This window comes from Pteropus medius, unplaced genomic scaffold (assembly GCF_902729225.1).
Source record: "Pteropus medius unplaced genomic scaffold, Ma_sr-lr_union100, whole genome shotgun sequence".
Classification (NCBI taxonomy): Eukaryota; Metazoa; Chordata; class Mammalia; order Chiroptera; family Pteropodidae; genus Pteropus; species Pteropus medius.
In genome coordinates, this window is record NW_024349800.1 from 60,951,897 (window position 1) to 60,964,148 (window position 12,252).

Genomic DNA, 12,252 nt, shown 5'->3' on the forward strand with positions numbered 1-12,252 from the left:
AGAGCAAACGTGTGGGGTACAGCCACAGCGGGACTTAGAGGGAAATTCCTTGTCTTTAATGCAGAGAAGACGACGGACTGAAAAGCAATGAGCTCATATCCATCGCGAAACATGACAAAAGGAACAGCACGATAAACCCAAAGGAAGTAGAAGGAAGGAGTGAAAATCGGAACACAAATTCATGAACTAAGAAACTAAGGGAAGCGATTAAACCTAAAGTTGTTTTCTTGAAAAGAATAACAAATAAAGTATTGGTGACAATGATCTAGAAATAAAAGGATGTCAGTTCCTTCCCTCCTGCAGACAAATTGCAACTCTGCCTCTTAATAGCTGTGCGTCTCTGGGTAAGTTAATCAACTTCCCTGAGCCAGCTTCTTCATCTTAAAATGGAGAACTATAATACCTGCCTCATCAGCTACTGGGAGAATTCAATGCGATAATAATGTGTGCTAAGCATCTGACAGGTAGTTGAAACTAAATAAATCATACTAGTGATTGTCATGGTGGTGATCGTGGTTATAAATGTTCTATCAGAGCCCCAAAGTGCTTCAGGGGACAGGGCAGGGAGGACTTCCTGTCCTGGGAGGAATCAGGGAGGGGTGATTTCTGGGCTAAGCCTTGGGGGATGAGGAGAATTTAGATCAAAAAGGAGGACAATCCAGGCTGGGAGCACAGTGAGCAGGACACAGGAGGCTCGGGCCTGAGGTCCGTCACTTCCCCATAAAATAAGAGTGCCAGGTCCCTTCTGAGGGTGGCTGGGTGAAGCAGTAGGCTTGGCTCGTGGGTTTCATGCATTATGCAGCCAGGGTAAATAATAAATGGCTTGGAATTTTTTTAACTATTTGGTTACTGATTTCTGTCTGGGATGTTGAAAACACAGCAGTCATACCCAGCCTGTCTCTACAGTTAAGGGAATTATGTTCACACGAACATCGGCACACAAATGTTCACAGTAGCTTTACTCATAACAAGCAGAAACTAGAAACAGCCAGATGTCCTGTAAAGGGTGCATAGGAAACGCACTGGTACATGCATGCCCCAGAACACCTGTCGGCAATAAAGAAACAGCGCACTGGTCCACACAGCCACCTGGGCAGATCTCCAGGGAGCTCCGCCGGATGCACAAAGCCAATCCCAGAAGGTTACAGATGGCTTAAGTCCACTTGCGTAACATTCTTGGGATGACGGAAACACAAAGATGGAAAAGCAATGAGTTTGAAATGGTGGGAGGGAGGTGGTGAGGCTGTAAATGAACAGCTGGAGAGCCCCTTGGGGTGTGGGAACTGTCCAGGTCTTGGTAGAGCCACAAACCTACCCAGGGGACAAAGATGCATGAACTAAATACACACACACATGCGTACAAGTGAAACTGGGGGTCTGAATGAGATGGGTGGGCTGCATGGATGTCGGTACACTGGTTGTCATGTTGTACCAGAGTTTCGCGAGCTGCTGCCACCGAGGGAAACGGGGTAAGAAGTTCACTGGCTCTCTCTGGCTTCTTTCTCACAGCTGCATGTCAATCTGCAATCATCTCAAAACAAAAGATTTACCTTGAACAGATATATATGGTAGACTGCTGAGTGAAAAGGGTAGACCACAAAACTTAATAGTATGATAATGGTACTATTTTAAAGACCATTTGAAAATTTACACCCATCTACTAAGGCTACACAGTGGCCCACCCCGCGAGCCAGCAATCCCACTCCTAAACATATTCCCAAGAGAAGTGAGTGTGACCAGGAAACGTACACAAGTTTTACAGCCAGCGGTGAAGAACGATCCTCATGCCATCAGTAGTGGAAGTAATCGATTGTTATGTTCGTCCAGTGGAATCCTTAACGTGGCAATAAAAACACACAATCTAGCGTTTCACACAATGCTGATGAATCTCCCTGAGCGGACGATGAGCAAAAACAGCCAGATACAAAGCCCACGGACGGTGGGTTCATTTATATCAAGTTCGGGAACAGCAAAACCGTTCTGTACGGATGGGTCAGGATAGAGGTCAGGGAGAGAGTGGAAGGACGGCCTGGGAGGGGCCTGCAGGACCCCCCACCCCCGCCCCCGGGCGCTGGCCCTGTCCTAGGTCCTGATCGGGTGGGGTACTTGAGTGTGCGTATTCGTAAAACTTAGTCAAACCACACACATAAGATCTGTGCACTCTGCTGTGTGTTGTAGCTCAATATACTTTTTTAAATAAGAGAAAAAGAACATGTATGCCTAGATGAAAGAACAGAAGGCAATTTAACGGCCTGCGGGGGCACCTCGAGGGGGCTCCGTTACCCCTCTCCTCCCTCTCCTCCAGCTGAGGCCCGAGACTCTGTGCTGGGCGAAGCTCCAAAGCATTCAGAGGCCCAGGGCTGGTGGGAAGGGCTGCTCCCCTCCAATGGGGGGGTCCTCCGGGTGAGACCTCTGCCTGAAGGAGTGGGAGGGATAGGCGGGGGGTGCAGAGTGGAGAGCTCGAACTGGGCCTCCCCTCGAGCCAGACCCAAGGGCCCAGCCTGCTCCCAGGTGACATGCTGACCCCCCAGGAATTAGGGTTTGGGCAGCAATGACGGGTCAGCGTTAGCCACCGTCATGCACGTTGGGGGTGGTGGAGGAGAAAGGAGACCTCAGAAAGAGGGAAGAAACAGAGGCAGGCGGCAAAAGGAGAGCGGGGAGAACTTCAGCCACAGCCGCGCCTTGTCCGGGGAGCCCTCCCAGCGCCCCTGGAGGCGGGGAGGGCGGGCCGGGATGGCCATAGCTCTCCCGATTTGCAGATGGGGGAACCAGACACAGCGAGTTGAAGCCACTTGACTCAGGACTTAACACTATAAGCAGCGGAGCCGGATGTGAACTCAGGCAGCCGGAGTCCATGCTGGTGAGCGCCCCAAGGTGTAGGGAGACGGCAGATGAGGGAGGGGGCCACGGGGCGGGCAACGGGGAGGGGGAGAGGAGGCTCGGTCATCGGTCACTGTCCAGCAGGTGTTCCCGAGCGCCTCTTACCTGCCAGGCCGGGCTGGAGGCCCTGGTACCGTCAGGGCGGCCGAGCACACACATGCCGGCGCCCAGGGCCCAACGCTTGCATTAAGGTTCTGCTGTCTCCATGCTGAAATTCTTAGTGATTTTTGAAGGGTCCTGACATTATCTTTTTCAAATGATGTCTCTAGTTCTGAGCGCAATACTGAAGCAAACACTCCAAATTTCTCCCTTGCATGAGATTATGGTCTAGAGGCCGAGCCCCCAGTCAGAAGAGGGAAGGGGCCTGACGCACGCACAGGAAGTGAGCGTCTGCCCCTATCTGGGGAGAGGGCGAGGCTTGTCCTTTAAAGCAGGAGAGGCATAACTCAATGCTTCTTACAATTTCATTACTGGAAAAATCTATCGGCCCCAGGAGCATTCTGCTTACAAAATTGAACTAAAAACGAAAGGGCATTCGCTGTGCCTTCCCTGAGCTCTGCGCTGAGCTGGGGTCCCATAAATCACTGACAAGGAGAGAAGGGTTCGCTGCTCAGCGCTTCTGGTCGCGGGAGCTGGAGGAAGGCGGCACCACCGAGGGCCCCCCGGGGCCACCGCCAGGCTGGCCCTCGGCCTCCACGCCTCTTTGACCCTCTCCAGAATGGTGTGAGGGAAGGACTGGCACCCCCATTTAGAGCAGAGGAACTGTAAGGAACGTGTCCGGGTCCCACAGAAACGAGGGGTCGGGGCAGGATCCAGCCCAGCATCATCTGGCTCCAAACCCAGGTCCTGCAAACTCACCACATTCCCTCGCTCAGCGTATTCTGCTAAAATGCATTCGGTCCCGGTGGAGTCCCTACTCTCTTATCTTTTGGCCTTGCTTTGGGGGCTCCTGGGCCAGGTACAGCAGCCTACCCCGACCAGATCTCTCTTCGCTCTATCTCCTTAATCCCAGCAGCAGCCTTGGGGTGATAGGACTGAGGAGGAGGACGCTGGGCCACCCGCAAACAAGCAGCAGAGGGGCAGCCGTGATGCCAGCAGCTGCCTGTGCAGACTCTGCAGACTCGCTGCCTGGGGTCCGTGCTCACTGCCTGTAATGAGAGGCTCCCACGTATCTATCTGCTCAGAGCAGAGGGTGATCACAGCGGCCTCTTTCCTCCTGAGGAGGCCTGGGCCCCACATCTCGAAGCATCCCGCAGCCCCAAGGTGCCAGCCCCTGCCTGGGAAATCTCCTCAACAGCCTCTCCAGGCCTCTGGCTTTGAGCTGGTTTTGAGCACAGTCTTCCTTCTGGCCTCTGATGTCTAATCAGCCGTTCGTCTCCTGTGCTTTCAAGGGGCTGTGGCTGGGAGGGAGCAGAGGCCCGAGTCTCCCTCTGCTGCTGGAGGCATCCGGGAGTGTCACGGGTCCTTCCAGCAGGAAGTCGGGTAGAGGGGAAGGAGCAGGGAGGGGACAGAGAGAGACCCAAGCCTTAAATGACCCCCCTCACAGCTGAGGGCTGTGTCTGTCCCCATTACAGGCCCAACTAACTGTAGCCACCAAGGGTGGCTGAGCTAATCAGTTGGCCAGACACCTCCTTGGCATCGTTCCTTCTCTCCCTCCCCTTCTTCCTCTCCTTCTGTGTCTCTCTCTCTCTCACACACACACACACACGGAAACAAGACCGATGAAACAGCCCGTCCACAAGAGCTGGGCTGGGGGCGGCCAGCGAAGGGATTATTGGGCAAGCCGGCCAAGCGGTCCCGCCCCAGGAGCGAGGACGTCCGCTTCTGCTTCCGTGATAAGAAGCCGAGCCCCGCATCATGGTGCATTTATGTTTTATGTCTCCAGCCACTTGCTCAGGCTCAAAAACAAATTCCAAGGCCCAGCCTAGGGGGAAGCGTGATGGTTAATGGGGAAACTGCAGATGGGTTGTTCTGGAAGGCAGGAAGGGTGACGCGTAGGCACAGGAAGACCCAGCCTGGGGGTTTTCTGAGCACCCCTGAGAGCTCGGAGGCCTTTGGGAAAGGCAGCCTTCCAGAAGGCCATCCGAGCCTGGGTCTCCCTGAGCTGGCCTTGTGGCCGGAGGAGCTAGGGTGGGCTCCGTGTCCGAGTAGGGGAGAGCTGGTCGGGTGGCCTGCAGGCTGGGCTGCCCCTGGCCTGGATCCCTTGGGTACTAGAATTTAGATTTCAGTCGGCGGGTGGGGCCGCCTGATCTCTGTAAACTGGATGGCAGCCAAAGCCTCTGGGGACTCGGGAGCTAGGAAATCCTGGCTTATCTCCCTCTTCTCCCAGTTCAAAGCCTCCAAGACTTCTTCAGATCTCTGGGGCCACATCCTCCTGGTGGCCTCGGCCACTGGGCTCCTGCTTCCACCCCTGAGGAATCCAGGTGTGAAACTCAGCTCTCCTTCGAACTCAGAGAACGTGACCTTCGAGGTCATTCACACAGAGTGTTCAGGGTGTCAAGAGGACTCTGAAAGGGGAGTTTGCGCAGGGGCCACACCAGCAAGCTCAAAGGGGCAGCAGCCGTACCAGTCTCGATGCCGTCTGCTGGGAGCGCCCGCCCTCCGCGCTCCACCCCACGGCCCCAGCCCAGTCCACCGCCATGGCCCCGGCCTTCTCTGCTTTTACTGTCTCTGCCCCAAAACACAGAACCTGCCTGGAGCGGAGCACGCTTCAGTACCCCCGCTGAGTGGGTGCCGGGACACCTAGGTCCCCATGGCGTAAGAGGGCAATGTTAGGAACAGACAGTCCCCAGACGCGGAGTTAATCTAACCGGTCTGTCCTTTCTGCTGCACATCTGCAACTACCCAGAAAGGGCGCTGCCACCCGAGAATTTACAAAGGAAAGTGAGTGACGAGGGCCCAGCGGGCTGGCTACTGGCTCAGGGAGGAGACGGCCGGAGTCGGGTGCCGCCGTGGGCCCCGCGCTGTGCAGGGAGACTGGGAGTCCTCGCCCAAGGAGCCCGCAGGTGGGTGACCGTGTTGGCTCCTGGGGAAAGGCTGATCGGAGGATGGAAGAGTAAGGGGGTGATGGGGTGCAGGCTGGGGGGGGCGGAAAGTGTGAGAAAGGATGACCGGATGGACTTAAGGGGAGAGAGGAGAAGGCAGGAGGGGATGAACACAAAGCTGAGTGACGGTGGAACCCCCAGACCCGCCCAGAGGTCGACGCCCTGCAGAGCTGTTTGAAGGGCAGTGGGGGAGGCAGGGGGGCCGGGTGGGAACCCCCTCAGAGCTCCACGGTCATTGGTGTCAAGACTATTTTAAACCAAATATATGAGATTCAACAGGTGCGGAAAGAAGTCTTTGGGGAGCTTTCTTACCTGAGTAAAGGCAGACACTTCTGCAAACGAGGCTGCCACGGATCTCTTCCCTGGGGAAATGCCCCCGCCCGGAAGAAGCTGTGAAGTCCACGGGCATAAACACCCGTCACCGTCATCGCAGTCGCCGTGTTTCCCGAGGGTTCCCCTAAAGGCTGGCGCTCTTCCCTGAGGAACCTACCTCCCTCCCTGCAGCCTCTCCCCTCCCCCCGCCACGGTGCTGGGTCACAAACCTCCCCGCCCCCTCCAGTTACCCGGCCCACCTTCTGTGCACATCACGCGCATACGAATATACTTTGTGCATCTATTGTCAAATTCACAGACTCCAAAAAACGGAACTGAGGCTCTCAGAAGGAAAAGCTTTCCTGTCACAGTTTGGTGTGAAGCTCTGAGAGAGCTTGCCTCCGAGCGAGTCCTGGATAAGCAGGTGCTCCGGACAAGCGGACCTTTGGCCAAAGGGCTCATCAAGTGCGCAGAGGTGGTGGCCAGGCCACTGTGGCCCACGCGGGAGGAGAAACCAAACAGCCACCATGGAAAACGGGAAGGGCCAGGCCATAAGCATTTGCTGTGATGAACTCGAGGTGAGAGTACGTGGCCACCGGGGCTGGGGGCCCTGATCCCACCTGTCCCGTCTCGGTCCAGCCTCAGCCCGTAGCCAGTCAACTTGCCTTCTCTTGCAGGGGTGGCATGCTGAGCAAAGCCTCTTCCCAGCTTCATCAAGGGACCACTTGCATCCCTCGACGTCGCCTCTGAAGTCCCCCTGGAGCACCTTCTCGGCTGCGAACTTGGCTCTAGGGTGGTTCCTCCGCTGCACCCAGCTCCAGTCACTCCTTTCTCTCTCGCTCGCTCATTTATTCCCCAACTTACCCGCTCTGTTACCTACTCCGTTTACTGAGCGCTTACTGTGGGGCAGGCGCTGTTCCAGGCCCGAGGAAGCCAAGGCAAGTAAGAAGCAGTGGTGCTGGGTGCAGCGGAGGCACCAACCACCCTGGAGCCACGTTCACAGCCAGGAAGATGCCCCAAGGGGGACGTCACGGAGAAGGTGGCATCCGAGCCTGTCCTGAAGAGGCTGTGACGGCCTCTTTGACAGGCGTCGATGTGTGCGCATCAACAGGCTTTTATGTCCAGCTCGTGAAGGCGTAAGCTCTCATCCCATTGCCCCTGCCATCATGCTGGCATCGGTCCCAGCAAAGCGAGGGGCGTTCCTCGTGCGGACACGCCCATTCCTCGCAGGGTCAGTTACCCTCTCCCAGGCCCCTCACAGGCGGGAGAGACTGTGAGCCAACCGGACCCCTCTAACCGTCCACTCCCTGGAGGCCTGGAACACTGCAGGGCGCAGCATACACCGCATTGAGGTTTGGGGGGTCACACGGCAGGGCACCTCTCCCGGCGGCTCCTGCACGGCAGAGCCAGAGCCGGGCGGTAAACAGGCTTGGGCTCCTTCGTCAGCAGGGTGATGCTTAGTCCCCAGTGCCTCCTGGCTGCGGATGACGGGCAGGCCTCAGTTTCTCCAGCTGTAAAATTAGATCGTAATAAGCTACCTCTGGGGATCGTTTGGAGGATCCAAAGAGACCCTGGATGCGGAACATCTCGCCCACTTGCCACGCAGTGAGCAGTGAGCAGAGGTCATGTCCCTGACCCCCACTCTGAGAAGAGGCCCCACTTAGTTGTAACCTGGCATCTGGGGAGGGCACGGAGCCTGTTAGGAGCCAGCTGACAGGTTTGCAGGTTCTCAGGAGGCGGGGGGGAGCAGAGCAGGGTCAGGGTCTGTGACCAGTGTCCCCCCGCCCCGCCTGTCCGGCTCCCACAGCCGCTCTCCGCCTGTCTCTGGGCCTCACTGTCTCACCCACCTCAGCTCTGCAAGGCCTGGTTAATTTGGAGGAGTAATTTTAATCAATTAGAGAAGTGTAAAATAACTGTTCTGCTCTGCTTGGGAAACGGGCCTGTCGTCTTTAAGGCTTTATTGAAAAGGCATTAAGATGGAATTGTGTGTTCCTGGCAGGTAGGCAGCGAGGAGGGGCTGCTGGCGGGGGAGGGCTGCGGTGAGAGCCGGCTCCAGGGAGCAGGGCTCCATCTGCTGCATGTCAAAGCCAGCTGCTAGGCCAGACCCCAGGCCCAACGACCTCCGAAGCCACACGCACTCACGCACTCACGCACTCACGCACTCACACACACCCCTCAGATTAACACATCTCCAGTGACCTGCCCCCGCTGCCACACCCCCACCGCCCGGTGCTGCTCACTGCCCCCTCGTCTCCGGGCACCGCTGACTGCGGAGGGGCTTCTGCACGCAGCCCACCTCGCCATCCACTGCCCACAAAACGAGCGACCCCCTCGGCGCGTGCGCACGGTAAGCAGGCGACCCTGGCTGAAACCAAACACTCGATCGAGCGAGTCAAGTTCATCTCTCCCAGGTCCCTGCGGGGGACGGATTCGCCCCGCTATCTTCGCCGCTCCTCCCTGGTCGTGTTTCCTGTGTCACCACGCTGGTCACCCAGGAAAGGGTACCGCCATGCCGACCGTGAGCGCCTGTCGGCTCGTGCCACCTGCAGATCTGTTTAGAACCATCATGTCACGCAGGCGTTAAAATATGTGTCTCCTTTGTGTTTAAAACGAGGACCTGGAGTGAGACATAGCCAGTCCCCTGTGTCCTGTTGGCACCCCCAATTAGCCCCGCACACCCCGCTCTCCACACGGAGCACAGCCCAGAGGGCAATCAGCTCTGGGCCCACTCACTGGGGATCCCCACGTTTGGCTTCAGCCCTGGCCAGAGATCTCATCCCACAGACCTCTGGGAGCACACTGGGAACGCGTGAGCGGGGCTGCCACAGCACCCTCCGGTGAGCTGGGGTGAGGGTGCCACGTACCCGCAGCGCCCCTCCGAGCGGGTGGAATGCAAAGCCGTTCATGCCAGGAGCAGCCAAAGGATGAGGGAGTAGAAGGAGGGTGCTGCCTCTCGCGGCCGTGGCGGCCCGTCCCCCTGCACGCGGCTGACAAAGCTGAGGCTGGCGTAGCAGCTTCACGTGCCAGGTGGACAGCTGGGGACCGAGGGAGTGGCTGTGGGCACCTCCTGAGAAAAGGCCCCGCGGGATGGGTCGATCCCTCAGCACCTGCTGGTGCATGTGGATTTTATAGTGTGACCCTGAGCTATCGAGTCATGAGGGTGATGACGTTAAAATGCATTGAGCACTTACTAAGTGCCAGTCCCTATTCTCAGTGTACTAACAGCTTCGGTCCCCGTAAGGCACCTACGAAGTGAGCGTGACCATTATCTCTACTGAGAACTTAGGAAACTGAAGATCGAAGTGACCGTTGCACAGGTATGGTGAGCGGCAGAGCCCGGATGCTGACTCGGGCGCCCGCCCCCACGGCTGGCGCTCGGTTATAACCTTGCTGCCTCTCTTCAAAGAAAAAGATATTGGAATATGCACCCTGGGCTCCATTCGAAAAGGTAGAAAAAGACATACTCTATTTAGAAACTCTTCTGTCTAAACACATACACACACACACACACACACACTTGGTTATGGGAACATGGACCCATGTGCACCCTGGTTTCCTGACGCTGCAGCAGTGACAAGTGTTTACCATCTCCTGGGTGTCAGATCATTAGGTACTTGTAAAAAGTAATATCGACGGAGCCGCTTTGAAATGGAGTCCAGCTGCCGTCCCAGAGGAGCTGCCTTGGGAAACTTACTCCTCAAGCCTTTAGAACCCTGAAACCGGGCCAGTGGCCCTGGACAGGACCTAAAGCACATTGTGTCCCAAACGACTGTTTGCAAACATATCGAGAAAGCAGTTAGTGTGATTACTGCACCGATGACTACAGGACTGAAAATTAACAACATGCTTTAGAATTAGCGTCACTGTCAGCTTATCTGCACCCATAGAAATGATTTCCTTCTATTGATCTGTCCTTTCCCTGCTTGTAAATAAATACCCCTTGCCTTGGCCTCCTAATGGGATCGCTATTTGGGCTGATGAATCGGTGCCTCCTGAATAGCTATTCATTTGGATCTCAAATAAATGTTTGTTGCCGCTCACTTTGGCCTTTTATTTTTAGGTTAACAGTACCATGATGTATTTATTTAGGACACTGTAACTCAGAGAGGCCAAGGGACGTCCCTAATATCACCAAACCAAGAAGAGGCAAAGCTGAGATCTGCACTTTCACCTCTGACTTGGAAGCCCGATAAGGCGCTTGAATTGGAATTTGAAATTTTCCTTTCGTCCAGGAGGAGAGGCCAAGACGTGGCCGGGGGCCGGGGCCTGCACTCGGCTGCAGGAGCTCTGTCTTCGGCCCCTCCCAGCACCATCTGCTCCAGACCCCAGGGCTCCCACCTGTCGTTTCCCGTGATGAATGGGCTCCATCTGCTCCTTTTGCAAGCTCAGGGAAACTGAGACCCCAGGGGCTGAGTGACGCGTCCAAGGTCAGCGAGGGTCGCCCAGCAGCCGGAGGTGAGCCCCGCCTGCCCCAGCTCCCCGTCCCTGTCTGGCGCAGCCCACAGAGGCAGCCCGGCATATTCTTTTTTCCCTATTTCTTCTCCCAACTCTGTGCCCTTCGGCTCCCCTGGGAACAGGCTGACATTCACTGTGATTAGCTCGCTTCCCCCTCTCCCTGCAGCCAAGAGCTAATTGTCCTGATTCCCTTCCAAGAACGGTCTCTCTGAATAGCCTTCGCAGGCACAATTAGGCAGGTTCAGCCTGGCTTTCACACTCCGCTTCTGAAAAAAAATCAAATCAGCCAGGAAGCGGAGCCTCTCAGAAGTTCTCTGAGAGCTGCTTTGTGCGGGGAACAAAGCGCACACGTAATTACCTACTCGGCTGATGAGCACTGGACCCCAGGGCCCTGCGGGCAGGAGAGCTCGACCTGCCAGGACCCCATCTCTCACCTGCGGGGGCGGCTGTTTGTGGGCTGTGCTATGCAGGGGGCGTGGAGGGATGATGCCCTGAGACCCCTTCCCCAGTCAGGCCTGGCTGGCCGTAACCGCAGGCCATCGGTCCCTGGCCTCGAGAGCTCCAGCCGTGAAGTGCTGAGACAGTGGACGCGTTGAGAGCAGCAAGTCCAATCAAGTCATCATTGTAAGGATAAGGATGGAGCGCCGAGGCCGGAGGGGGGAAGCGCCAGGCCCAAGGTCACGCAGCAAGTTCAAGCAGGGCCTTGATGCGAATGCAAGTCTCCGGCAGGCACTCCTGCCTCGTGCCCACCACGGGATGGTTTAAGATGTAGCTTGGCCAGAAGAGTCGGCGCTTCTAGCCAACTAAGGAAAATCATTTTTTCCCACTAAACTGGTGCACGCATCAAACGGCTGACGGGCCGAAGAAGCTGTTGCCAGTACTTTTCCTGGGGACAGAGAGGGGGGTCCTTTATCTCCATGTGGAGAAACGGAGTCCCAGAAGGAACGGGTTCAACTCACACAGCCCATAAATAGCAGCGCTGAGACTCATCCCGTCCCGACTCCTGGGCCAGCGCTCACCACCGATACCGGTGACCCCCCCATCCCCCAAACACTGTATCTAATGAGACGGCATCCTGATGACTCAGAGGAGCCCAAGCCGTTGGCACAGCAGCTCTAAGCCATTCCACAAGCCGAAAGCTTCACAGGGCCTAGCAGCCTGAGCGACCGGTCCAAGCGAGGGGACTCCAGCTGTAATCCAGTCCTCCCCTCAAAGCTCTGTGCACCCAGACAAGTCCCTCACTTGCTGGCACCTCTGTCCTTCGCCTGTAAGACAGAGACGTTGCCACCCACCTTACGGGGTTGGGAAAGTGCCTGGTTCAGGCCGCCACATGGCACGCGTGCAGCGAAGGTCACGCCCACGAGTGCGCGTTCGGTAAACACCCCATTCTACACGTCAGACAGCCATGCTGGTTAGCAGCCAGTGAAGGCTCTGAGAAGTCCTGCAGGAAGGAAGCCCGGTGAACTGTTGATTCCTAAACCTTGTTCCTCCTGGAGCTGTGTTTTCTGGTTGCACTATTAAAATTCTGCTTTGGAAAGCGTCACTCTGAGCCATGCCTCTC

At 56.5% G+C, this 12,252-nt stretch overlaps 2 long non-coding RNA genes across 2 annotated transcripts; both read right to left on the bottom strand.

Annotated features, from left to right (window-relative positions):
- Positions 1–939: 939 nt before the first annotated feature.
- LOC120621972 (uncharacterized) lies at positions 940–5,238 on the bottom strand. The gene is made up of 2 exons (XR_005658380.1): positions 1,433–5,238; positions 940–1,311 (listed from the first exon to the last, which is right to left on the bottom strand). It is a non-coding gene; the product is annotated as an uncharacterized LOC120621972 (long non-coding RNA).
- Positions 5,239–10,270: 5,032 nt separating this feature from the next.
- On the bottom strand, positions 10,271–12,246 carry LOC120621971 (uncharacterized). The gene is made up of 2 exons (XR_005658379.1): positions 11,984–12,246; positions 10,271–11,577 (listed from the first exon to the last, which is right to left on the bottom strand). It is a non-coding gene; the product is annotated as an uncharacterized LOC120621971 (long non-coding RNA).
- Positions 12,247–12,252: the final 6 nt, after the last annotated feature.